The sequence below is a fragment of the Zootoca vivipara genome, chromosome 2 (assembly GCF_965207765.1).
Source record: "Zootoca vivipara chromosome 2, rZooViv2.hap1.1, whole genome shotgun sequence".
Lineage (NCBI taxonomy): Eukaryota > Metazoa > Chordata > Lepidosauria > Squamata > Lacertidae > Zootoca > Zootoca vivipara.
The window spans coordinates 46,740,367-46,753,584 of NC_142584.1; the positions used below are offsets into that span (position 1 = coordinate 46,740,367).

Below are 13,218 nucleotides of genomic sequence, written 5' to 3' on the forward strand. Positions count from 1 at the left end.
ATAATGTGTTGAATATGATTAGTCACTTAGGGCATATGTAAACTTTTTGGGCCTTTATCTAAAGTAGTTTTCAGAGATTATTTTACTCATGCGTTTAAAAATTGCTAGAAGAGGAAAAGAAAGAATTCCAAACCCAACACCTTTTTGGGTACAGTCCCAAACATATTTAATTCTGGGAGAACTTGCTTAGGAGTGTTTTCTTTTTAATGTTTTGCCAGACAGAAGTGTGACACATGGGACTTCAAAAGCTGCATAGGAACAAGTGGCATCCAAAGTGGCCTGCAGGTGTGCCTCATTTTGCTTCCTTGTTGGTAGCTAATTTTGGTGGTCATTATAATTTTGGTGGTCAGATAATGTGTCTTCTAGAGTCCTGTTCACACATTATTGATGCATAGGGCTCTGACCTGGCTAGTCCCAAATTGCAAACATCTGCAAAGGAACTCCTACCTGTGAGCTGCTGCTCAAGCAATAGGGATGCCTGGGCAACTCTGTGTCCTGGGTGCAGATGTTTTTGCTCAGTGTGTGAATGTTGGGGTCAGGGCTAGCCCAAGATGGGGCATCAGGAGTGGGACCACCAGCACAGTCCTGCTCCTGCTTCACCACATATGAATGGCGTAGGACAACATAATGATTGGGTGGGATGTTACCCTTATCTGAGTTCTAGAAGTAAAGTAACAGAGTAGAAATGAAAAAGACTGTCCCCTTTGGAGGTTGTTTTCAACTTTTGAATGTGTGTATATGTGTGAGGACTGTTAAGAAATCCTTTCCCCTCATTTTAGCTCTGGGAGGGAGGGAAATATTTCAAAGTGTTTGGGAGGCTGCATGTACTGTTGGTGGCTAGAAAAGCATTGGTGATTTTCTTTTTCCTCTCCTTTTTCCTATTACAGAATAAAGATAAGTTAATGACTTTGAAATATGATTTCCCAGGTACTCTGGCATTCAAACTGGCAATGATAATCAGATATTGAAAAACTGTACACATTGTGTGTGTGGTGAGAGAGAGAGAGAGAGAGAGAGGTGAATATATCAGCAACTGATAGCTTTGAAATTATTCAAATGCTTAATGCTTTCATTCTAATGCTAAATTAGAATCCTTTTTCTGAACCAGGAAATTCTACTTCTTCTCCACACACCATTTTTCTTTACTTATTGCTTCCGCAAATTGCAGTCTATAGGTCTACTGTCAAATTCCACAGTTACCAGGCAAACAGTTACTACTGTTTCAACAGAATAGTTCTCATGTCCCCTTATGAATCTGTCATCACACGGCATCATGTGTTTTTATACTGTTAAAGTAGCATACACGTTATTTAGTAACAGTAAGGAACTCATGATGCCATGCAATGATGCAATGAGAATGTGCAAAAGTGCCGTGGGCATTGTAAATATGAGAAGTTTGGTATTTCAAGTTAGAAAACCTAAAATTCAGTGCATAGATGGATTAGAGGTAGTAATCAGCAATACTAATGTTTGGATGCCAATAAGGAATTGCGCCAGGGGATTTCACAAATCTCTTCTTCGTTATTGGTTTTGCAGATCGTAATTTTGAAACTCCCTTTACATATGGAGCTATGCAGCACATTCTGATCAAGGATGAGGAATGTCTGCCAGTTTAAATCATTATCTTATCTACACATGATGCGGTTATCATTTCATGGCCAATGGGGAAGAGTTGCCTACTGAAAAATTTACTACTACAGTAAACAGGATTATGTAGACAAATTATATTTTTCCCTTTTCACTGAGCAGTCAATGAAATTACTTATTTTTGCTGGCAAATTCAGCTTACCACCTTCATACTTTATTGCGCTTCCTACTTTCTTGACTTCAGTCTTCTTATGTAAAGATTTATGTTTCTGAAATACATTTGTGTGCATGTGTACCCCTGTGGTGGATTGACAGGCATGTGCATCATATATACATGGCCACACATTGTAGTTGGAGTGGAGAACCTCAGGCTCTGGGGCTGTCTGGCCCTTGGTATTCTCCCTTTCTGAGGCAACACCCCTTGGCAACCCTGTTCCATGCTTTCCTTGAGTGTTTTTGCCAGACTAGAATGTGTTCTTGAACTGTGATAATGCCTCTTGCTTGCCTGGAGGGAACATGGAGATGTTTGTGTGGAAAGAAAACTCTTGGTTGTTTTTTTCATGGCTGAAATGTAACCTACTGTACAGGGTGGCAGTTTGTGGAATGCCCTCCTTGGTGAGGTGTGTTTGTCAGGGGTTGTGATCCCACTTCTCCTGCCCCATGTTCATTTAATGTGGGAAAAGAGTGAGTGTGAATGCAGTGGGTTGTATCCAACTAAGTTCTACTTACAGTAAACCCATTGAAAATAACGTGCCTAAGTTGGCCATGTGTGTTAGCTTCAGTGGGTTGTATTCAATGCTAATCCTACTGAGAGGAGACCCATTGACGTTAATGGCCATAACTTACTTAGGTTCATTAATCTCAGTATGTCTGCTCTGAGTAGTACTTAGTTGAATCATACCCAATGGGACTACTCTCAGTAGGGCTAGCATTGCCTACAAGCCTGGTCTTTCAAAATCACTCAGGGAGAATATTTCAGCTGGGATCCAAAGTGTTGTGCACACATTTTGTCTGCTGTTCATTTGCACCAGAATATCTTTATTAGAAGTTATTTCTTCCCCAAATTGCATGTTCTCCTTTCTTCCTTCTGTGAAGCTCAATGCAGGTTATTCTGCATTGCATTCATGAGGCCTACATCCTTGTACCCTCAAGACTTATATTGTGTTGTCTAAGGTACAGATAAGTTTGGAATTAACATAGCATAACAGAGGTTTTTGTTGGGCTAGAGCCCTGTTCTGTAGAACAGCCTTCCCCAGCCTGATGCCCTCCAGGTATTTTGGCTCACTCTTAAGAGTTGTGGTCCAAAATACCTGGAGAGCAAAGGCTGCTGCAAACTTTGAAGCACACATAGTGATTCGTGCTACCTGTTAACGCTTCAGGCACCTAACCTTAGGTCTGCCAGACTAATCTTTGTTGTTTATTTCTATAATGTATACCTTTGCTGCATTAGCAGAGGTGACATTTTGTCACAAATATTGGATATTTTCCAGCTATCATCCTTCCCCAACCTGGTGCCTCCAGATGTTTCTTATAACTCCCACCAGTCCTGGTTAGCATGTTCAATGGCCAGGGATAATGGAAATTGTTGTTCTAAAACATCTGGGGGCACCATGTTGGGAGAGGTTACCTGAAATAAATATTCTAGCAAAATGAACATTTGTACAATTTCTACAAGCATATTTATATTATATTTTACAGTAATATACTTGCTGCCCATGAGGTGCATTTTATCCACAGACTGTGCATCATAGCTGTCAAGTTTTCCCTTTTCTCGCGAAGAAGCCTATTCAGCATAAGGGAATTTCCCTTTTAAAAAGGGAGAACTTGACAGCTATGCTGTGCATGTGGCATAATTTTCTTTCAGAATGTCAAGGCTACATTGAATGAAGAAGATCCAAAGGGAGCTAGCAACATTTGATAAATTGGCAGCTTGATGGCTAATGAAATTCAAGTGCTGACAAATAGAAGATGAAGTGTTTTGTATGGGATCATTTAAATGATTCCTGCATGTTGCTATGTTGCTAATCAACAAAATGCTGTTGGTATTGCCATGGAAAACTCAGTGGAAAATCTGTGCTTACAGCATATTCCAAAGCCACAAACTTTAGGAAACAATAATGTAAAAGGGAAAGATAATTCTACAAAAATGATATATTTAGTAGTATTGAATAATGAATCAGTGCATGAATTCAGTGATGGACATGATGTGGTTGAACAAAGCGGAGCTTAATCAAGACAAGACAAGACAACAAGACTATTGGCTGGGATTTCTTTTGTTAAGTACACAGCCTATTTTGCATGGGGGCTGCATTTCTCCTTACAAGTGCAATTCACAGTAGTGCTCCTGGATCTGTCACTACTTGAGTGCCCAGATGGTATTAGTAGCCAGGAGCAATTTTCATCAAGTTCAGCTGGTGTACCAGCTGACTCCTTTCCTGGAGAAAACTGGCCTGTGGTCAGCCCTGTTTCTGTAGCTTCCAGATTAGATGATTGTAATGTTCTCTATATGGGACTGCTTTCAAAAAGGGTCTGGAAACGATTCAAAATTGAGTAATAACTGGTATGCCGCACGGGGAAGATATAATCCCCATGCTGTTCCATTGACATTAATTGCTTCGAGATTTTTTTATTATGTTAAGTGGCATAAAAAAATAAATAATTCATTTCTTGACTGGTTTTGAAGTGCTGATGGTAAGCATTGAAACCCCTAATCCATAACTGCAGAACCTGCAATCTTATTTTATGTGCCCCCCCCTAAAGCCACCCGATTCTTACCTCCTATCATAATTCCTTCCTTCTTGTTCATTCCCTCCTTATTTTTCTTGGCTTTGTTGGGTTTGTATCACATTAAAGTAAAAAAAAAAGGGAATTGCTTCCTCTTGCTTTCCTGAGTAGTAGCTATATTGATTTGTTGTAATAAATGTATACTATACAATACTATACTATACTATACTAGGAGTTCAAATCTGAGGTAGCCATAGTGAAAGTGAGGCAGGGCAGTCTTTATTCCAAGTTAGTTAGCCTAGAAGACGTTTATCTCTGGTTCCCTTCATTTTCAGGCCTGGCTCTGCCCACTGCTGGCGTGCAGTTCCTGGAAGTTTGCCCCTGAGGGAAATAAGCCCTCAACATGGGGGAGAAATGTCTACCATTGTCCTAAATGGCCTGGATATATGAACGGCCATGCACTCAGATAAAAACTTGAGGCTTGCACCATGTCACTTCTAGCACCAGATGAATCCCTTTTCAATTGTAGCACATAAATTGTGGCATATGCTTTAAAGTGATGCTTGTCTGTCCTCACTGCTGCTTGCCTTTCATTGAGCTTGAAAGTCAGGTTTTGTACCTGTCTCAAAAAACAGCACTATAATTCAAAACGGCTTTCATTGTGGTTGATGAAGACAATGATGGAATAGAGATGATAGTGGAAGTGGTTAATTAGGCAGCAGTCCAGCAAGAAAGAGTTCTCACTATTAGTATCAGTTTTGAGTATTTCCCCCTTGAATATCACTTATTACTTATAATTGCTATTATGCATTATACTAGTTACATTGTACAACTCTGTAAGCATATACATAAAGCAACAGAGAAAGAAAGACGCCAGAGCTGTTCCTTTTGTACTGGTGGCATTTGGAATGCATGATAAACAGCAGTTTACTGCTGGAGCCACTGATGAAAATGCAACTAGTAATAGTCAGGTCTTAAATCATTTCTGGAAAATCCAGTCACGGTTTAATGCTGTTTGAAAGAAGCAGTATGGATGGCTGTGGAGTAAACTAACTACTTCTGACCTTTTAAGGCATATGCAGTTGGGTACAGCAACTTTTTCAAAGACAGCATCCTCCATATTCAGTGCAAGGGAACATGAGACCACAAGGAAGCAGAATAGCTGCAAACAGAATTCTCACTTGAGACTTTGTGCAAACGTTACATGAATAAAGAACTCTGCTTCTGAGTTAGCTCTCAACTATTGCTAATAATTTAACCATTGCTGCTCAGAAATAGTAGTTGTAGTTTGTATATCAGTGTCTTTCACATAAGACCCATCTACCAATGAAGCAATTCAATAGGGCAATGCTTTGTTACACTTAGGGATGGGGGCGGCGGGTGGGGGGAGAAAATTCAATTCAGTTCACATTTTAATGCAAAGCTCTCTAGTTGTGCAATTTCTGAAACAATATGCAAACTGAAACACAGCTATAATTCAAAATGCTTACCCTTCCAATTTCACAATGCTGTTCTCCAAATAACCAGTGTCCCAAAAACGGTGTAAATTAGAGGAACGCACACTTAAATGTAGGGACATGGGTGGCGCTGTGGGTAGAGCCTAGGGCTTGCCGATCAGAAGGTTGGCGGTTCAAATCCCTGTGACGGGGTGAGCTGCTGTTGCTCAGTCCCAGCTCCTGCCAACCTAGCAGTTCGAAAACATGTCAAAGTGCAAGTAGATAAATAGGTACCGCTCCGGCGGGAAGATAAACGGCGTTTCCGTGCGCTGCTCTGATTCGTCAGAAACAGCTTAGTCATGCTGGCCACATGTCCTGGAAGCTGTACGCCAGCTCCCTTGGCCAATAATGCGAGATGAGCACCGCAATCCCAGAGTCGGTCACAACTGGACCTAATGGCCAGGGGTCCCTTTACCTTTACACTTAAAAGTGTATATATTAATGAAAAGAACATACAAAAATGCATTCTATTAGGGGGCTGTGTGAATGCAAACAAAATTGCATCCAAGTGCTGATGAATTTTCCTGAGAACATTTTATTTTAAATCACAAACAGATGCAGAATTGTGGAGAATTTAAGACTTTAAAAATGAGAAACTAAGAAGAAACTCAAATTGACAGATTTGCCCAACCCTGGTTACAATGGATGTCCAAAATTTGATGAATGTTTGCATTCATGGGGAAGGGGACCGTAGCTCAATGGAAGAGTGTGTTATTTGTATGCAGAAGGCCCCAGGTGCAATCTCTGGCATGTCCAGAACAGATAATGAATGATTTCAACAGCATCTGCCTAAGACCTTAGCATTTGCCAGGCAGAGTGAATAATACTGGGCTAGTTCACAATTATGTGATTATTGATGTGGTATAAGGCAACTTTCCCTGTGTCTAATGTTAGCAGTCCCAGAAAAAAGTCTACATTGAAATGTTGGGCTGAATGCTCCACCTTAGAAAAGCAAAGGCAACGGCCCTGTTTATAGAGTGCCAGTCATAGGAGACAAGGGCGCTTTGCCCCCCCCCCCAAAAAAATATTTGAGTGGGCTGGGCCACCCAAAAGTTGATGGGCATTGTCATTCAAATAGTGTGCGTGCATTGCATCATGTGATTGATTAAGTGGGGTGGGGCTTATCTGAGCCGCCCGCCCCCCCAAGCGATATTTTATTCAGGCTGGCACCCCTGGTGCCAGTCATTTTCAGGCATGAGCAAGTCACCATTTAAAATTCCCTAGTGTGCTTTAGAAAGATGCTACAGTGAGGGGGAAAAGTATTTGATCCCCTGCTAAATTTGCCCATTTGCCCTCTGACGAAGAAATGACTAGTCCATAATTTTAATGGTAGGTTTATTGCAGCTGGGAGAGACAGAATAACAACAGGAAAACCCCCAGAAACCCAGAATACAAAAGTCAGAGATTGATGTGCATTATAATGAGTGAAATAAGTATTTGATCCCCTATCAACCAGCCAGATGTCAGGTTACCTAGTATCTTAACTGTATGTAATGAGCTGAGATTAGAAACACCTGCTGTAAGGGAGAGGTCTTACCTGTAATCCCAGCTCATTACAGTACCTGTACAAAAGACAACTATCAACAGAAGCAATCAATCCAGCAGATTCCAAACTAGCCACCATGGCCAAGACCAAAGAGCTGTCCAAGGATGTCAGGGACAAGATTGTAGACCTGCACAAGGCTGGACTGGGCTACAAGACTATTGCCAAGCAGCTTGGTGAGAAGGTGACAACAGTTGGTGCAATAATTCGCAAATGGAAGAAACAGAAAATAACTGTCAACCTCCCTTGGTCTGAGGCTCCATGCAAGATCTCATCTCGTGGAGTTGCAATGATCAGGAGAACGATGATAAAGCAGCCCAGAACTACATGGGGAAAACTTGTCAATGATCTCAGGGCAGCTGAGACCATAGTCACCATGAAAACAGTTGGGAACACACACTACGCCGTGAAGGACTGAGATCTTGCAGAGCCCGCAAGGTCCCCTTGCTCAAGACAGCACATGTGCAGGCCCGTCTGCAGTTTGCCAATGCACATCTGAATGAACCAGAGGAGAACTGGGTGAAAGTGTTGTTGTCAGATGAGACCCAAATCAAGCTCTTTGGCATCAACTCAACTCACCGTGTTTGGAGGAGGAGGAATGCTGCCTACGACCCCAAGAACACCATCCCCACCGTAAAACATGGAGGGGGGGCATATTATGCTTTGGGGGTGTTTTTCTGCTAAGGGGACAGGACACCTTCACCACATCGAAGGGACGATGGACGGGACCATGTATCATCAAAACTTGGGTGAGCACCTCCTTCCCTCAGCCAGGGCATTGAAAATGGGTCGAGGGTGGATATTCCAGCATGACAATGACCCAAAACACACGGCCAAGACAACAAATGAGTGGCTCAGGAAAAAGCACATTAAGGTCCTGGAGTGGCCTAGCCAGTCTCCAGACCTCAATCCCATTGAAAATCTGTGGAGGGAGCTGAAGGTTCGAGTAGCTACACATCAGCCTCGAAATCTTACTGACTTGGAGAGGATCTGCGAAGAGGAGTGGGACAAAATACCTCCTGAGATGTGTGCAAACCTGGTGGCCACCTACAAGAAATGTCTGACCTCTGTAATTGCCAACAAGGGTTTTGCCACCAAGTACTAAGTCATCTTTTGCAAAGGGATCAAATACTTATTTCACTCATTATAATGCACATCAATCTCTGACTTTTGTCTTCTGGGTTTCTGGAGGTTTTCCTGTTGTTATTTTGTCTCACAGCTATAATAAACCTACCATTAAAATTATGGACTGGTCATTTCTTTGTCAGAGGGCAAACGGGCAAACTTAGCAGGGGATCAAATACCTGGAAGGAGACAAAGGGGAAGAAGGATGACACAACAACAGGGGGTGCCTTTTACCTTTTATTATCAGACCAATCTATTGGAGATACCTGTGAAGTAAAGAACTCTTCAGAGAAAACCATTGTGGGATCCCATCAAATTTTTCCCCATCCCATTTTTGGTCAATTTTCTGAACAGATGCATACATAGGAGAACAAGAAGGAAAGCGATGATGGCCCCAAGACCGGGAAACTGAATAGAAAACAGTGTTATTCAGAATAATTTATGCAGTGAAACTCTGCTTTTCGCTATGAAGAGGTTGGTAGTTATTCAAAAATAGTCACTGCATATTGTTTATGAATAATTCTTGGCTGGCAGCTCATACGGCTGCATTTCATTCTGAATCATTGAGGATGTGAAAATATTGGGCCTGATCCAGACAAAGGTATTCCATTTCAATAAGCACTTAATCCAACAAGAGGAAGTTAAGGGAGTATGATGAGACTTCAGGCTGCTTAAGTTGCAGCACATGCCATACTGGCTGAACACAACATTCTAGCATGGGGTACAATCCCATGCACACTTACTCGACAGTAAGTTCCGTTGAAGGCAGTAGTGCTTACATCTGAGTAGACATGCACATGACTGCTTTGTTTGTCTTAATCATAGTTAAGCACAGTGCTTTCCCCTCTAGGTGGTACTCAAAGGTACGCAGTACTGGCACCTTTTTGTTGTTAAAAAGTGTGACACTTACTGTAACAATTTCATTGTGAGTACCAGCACCTATTTTTCGGGGGGGGGGGAACACTGGCTAAGCATCATGTCTGAATATATAGCCAAGATGTAAACTAAAGTCTGATGAAACAATTAGCGCTTGCCTGAAGTATTTGTAAAATTATAAGGAATTTTGATAATTTCTTGGTGTGGGGTGCAAATGCCCCTGATGATTGGGTTAATGGGGGTTGGGGGTTGGCAACATTTCTTGCATTGCCTCTTTTTCTTTTTTGAACAGCAACAGTAAAAGCTTCATTGGACTCAGCTGCTCTTTCCATGTTCCTGGGACAGAATAGTCATGAAGATCCTAGTGTACATTGTTTCCCATTCATCTGAATACCTCAAAACTTTATCTATGAGGTGGATATGTGTAGAACGGCCAAACATATTTTTCTCCTTCTGAACATTAAGCAGTTTCCTTGTCTCATTTTTGAAGATAACTGCTGGGACTCAGGCTGAAACACCTTCTCCATACTTATTCCTAAAGATGAGAATTTAACTCTGCACATGTTCAGAAACACTCTTTATTATTTCAACCCAGGCTCCCAGTGCTAGGTCTCAGCAGATAGACTGGGGCAGATATGAAAAGTTAAGCATGTCCTTTTAAAAATATATATTGTAGATTAACATCACTACTGGGCATATTGTTCCCTGTTCAGCAACACTATATGTCTTTCTGAGCAGTGTAGTGAATATATGACTCAAGTTGAAGAGAGCTTTGACTGAGGAAGCCAGTGAAAACTAGAAAGCCAGACCGACATTCCTAGTTAAGATACTTTTTTCTTCCCCTTCAAAAACATTCAGATATTAATATAGTGTGTGTATTTTAAGTAGATTTGCAAATATTTATTTTCATTTATATATGGGAACAGATGTGTTATATAAAATTAGCATATCTCTGTGTTTTCAAGTGAATGTGAAACAATGCACACTAGAATCTGCACTAACATGCAAATTGCTACTATTTGCTTCTTTGTTTGTTTGTTTAGACAGCTTCCTAACATGTCAAAACAGAAATCAAATTTAATAATATATAGTTTTGAGTATAGATAAAGAAGTATATTTGTTGGTAGTTAAAAGCTTAAGAACATCAACCAGTGCAGGAAGTCCATCCATATTGATTGCTCCTACCAAGAGCGATCAAATCAGAGCACTGTATAACTAGAGTGACTCTTGGAAACATGAACCAACACTGCTGGAGGAAACACGGGCAGCAGCCACAGAGGATTTGATTACTGAAGTTGAAATATCAAATAAATTACTCATTTCTGTAACTCCTCAGTTGTTACTTCTACTAGGAGGAAGCTAAATAATCCTATTAGAAAACCAGCAGGGCGATTTTATTCCTTTTTTCAAAAAACAGAGCTTGATTCCCCATAGAAAATATAAACTGTGGGCAGACACATTTCAAGAAATTGGAAGGTGGTCTGCATTGCTTCCATGATGAACATGCTAATTTCTTTTGTCCCATGACAGTCGCTGGTCAGGTTTTTGAAACGTTGCAGAAACCTTTTTAACTAGAGATAGTAGTGCAAAGGAAATAAATGTGTGGCCCTGTGGGTTATTGGACTCCAGCTCCCATCAGCCCTCACCAGCAGGGATACTGGAAGTTGGAGTCCAACATCTGGAAGGCACAACACCTTCCCTTCAGTGGTGGTTAAGAAAAACCGAGTGGCTATTAGGTATGGGAAAGAATTTCAAGTCAGATGACAATTAAAGCCTAATCTACCAAATTCACACTTTCTGAAACAATACAACCGGAACATGGCCATCCTTTGAAACCCACACTTTATCTGAATATTGCAATGCAGTTCTCCAGCCAAACAGTGTTTACAGAAATGCATATGTTAAGGGAAACTCTGTATAAAAACAAACATATTGGGGGGGGGGAATACAGAAATAGAAGAATTGCTTACAAAAATGTGTACATTCAAAACTGCAGATAAAAATGTGTTCATTAAATTATCACTAAAATGCTGAAGAATTTTTGTAAGAACCTTTTAAAATTGCTGCAGAAATGTGAATAACTGAATTTAAGATTGGAAAACCAAAAACCTGAAAGAAACGAAATTGACAGATCCTTCTAATCCCAGTGGGCTAATACGAGCAATGATGGGTCTACCATGCCACCTCCCAGGTTCTAAAAAACCCATGTCTGTCTCCAGACATATGCTGGGGAAAGGGCCTATCTTTACAACTGTATACAAGTTACTAGGTGGGAGTAATAATGGTAGAAAACAGAATGCAAAATCTACCACACAGCTGACAAATCTGATTCATTTCTTACTCCCTTCCTCTGTCTGGAAGGAACTAAGCTTTTAAAAATCTGTATGCTACACAGTGCCAGATATATCTTTATGCCAATGCAATGAAAATGACTGTGCCTATTTATTTCTTATGTGAGGCATCTGAGTGACTGAAGTTGCAAGCCAACATACTCAAAAATCTTACTGAAATCAATGGATCTGCTTTAGGGCTGCTCTTGAGCAACCAGGTTCATTGTGGCTTGAGTATGTTACTGCATTAGGTGGCACTTGGTGTTCTAGCAATCTTGCTGCCTCCATCTGGGATAAAGCCCCCCCCCTTTTTTAGGAAGCCCAAGAGGTTGCTTCAGAATGATATTCAGTGGCAGTGAAACCCCACCCTGCTATACAATATGAATTTTGTTACACAGCTATCTTCTATATTTGTTTTCATAGAATATGAATCCTCACAGTGCTTTTTTATAGAAAAAAAGGTGCCAGTACTCACCATGAAGTTGTTTCAGTAAGTGCCACACTTGGGGGAGGGGGAGTGCCGTTATTGTATACCCTTGAGTAAAGGTAAAGGGACGACTCTGGGGTTGCGGCGCTCATCTTGCTTTACTAGCCGAGGGAGCCGGCGTACAGCTTCCAGGTCATGTGGCCAGCATGAAAAAGCCGCTTCTGGCAAACCAGAGCAGCGCACGGAAATGCTGTTTACCTTCCTGCTGTAGTGGTACCTCTTTATCTACTTGCACTTTGACGTGCTTTCAAACTGCTAGGTTGGCAGGAGCTGGGACTGAGCAATGGGAGCTCACCCTGTCGCGGGGATTTGAACCCCCGACCTTCTGATCGGCAAGCCCTAGGCTCTGTGGTTTTAACCCACAGCTCCACCCACGTCCCTTTTAGACCCTTGAGTACCCCCCCAAAAAAAAGAAGCACTGAACCCTCCCATGTGAAATTTAGGGATTCAACAGACAACAGCAATACTGTGAAAGCAGGAGAAAGCTTACTCTGAAATTAAAATTCCCATTACCACCCTCATGTTCAAGGATAGAAACCTGTGTCCTCCAGGTGTTGTTGGACTGTGCCTGTGGTGGCTGATGTTTTGGGATGAGGAATCTAACAAATGTGCCAAGTGCTGTGAACCACCAAATTTAATAAATAATAAAAATAAAAATACAATAGGAAAAAGTTGTGTATATATTCAATAAAAAAGTTATGCAATTGTGTGTGTGTGTGTGTGCGTGACACACGTGATTTCAGAATTCCACATGGCCATCTCTTACATGTGTAAAGAGACCTGATGCCCTCCAGCTATTTTTCATTCTAATACCCATCAGCCCTAGTCAGCATTGCCAGAGTTCAGGAATGATGGGAGTTGTAACTCAAAATTTCAGGAGAGCACCAAGTTACAGAAAGCCACATTACATGAGAGCTTAGTTGTGTGAAATGGTGTCACTTTATCATCTTAGAAATAATTTTCTCTTCACAGTACTGTTTATTATTCACCACCAAAAGTCTTTTTTCAGTGTACAAGGTCATTTGTAATTCATACCTCATTTATCACTGC

The 13,218-nt window shown here is 41.2% G+C and overlaps 1 protein-coding gene across 8 annotated transcripts in view; it reads left to right on the forward strand.

Annotated features, from left to right (window-relative positions):
* KCNIP1 (potassium voltage-gated channel interacting protein 1) overlaps positions 1-13,218 on the forward strand; it is a 566,415-nt gene that overhangs the window by 466,804 nt on the left and 86,393 nt on the right. The gene's annotated exons all lie outside the window — the stretch shown is intronic.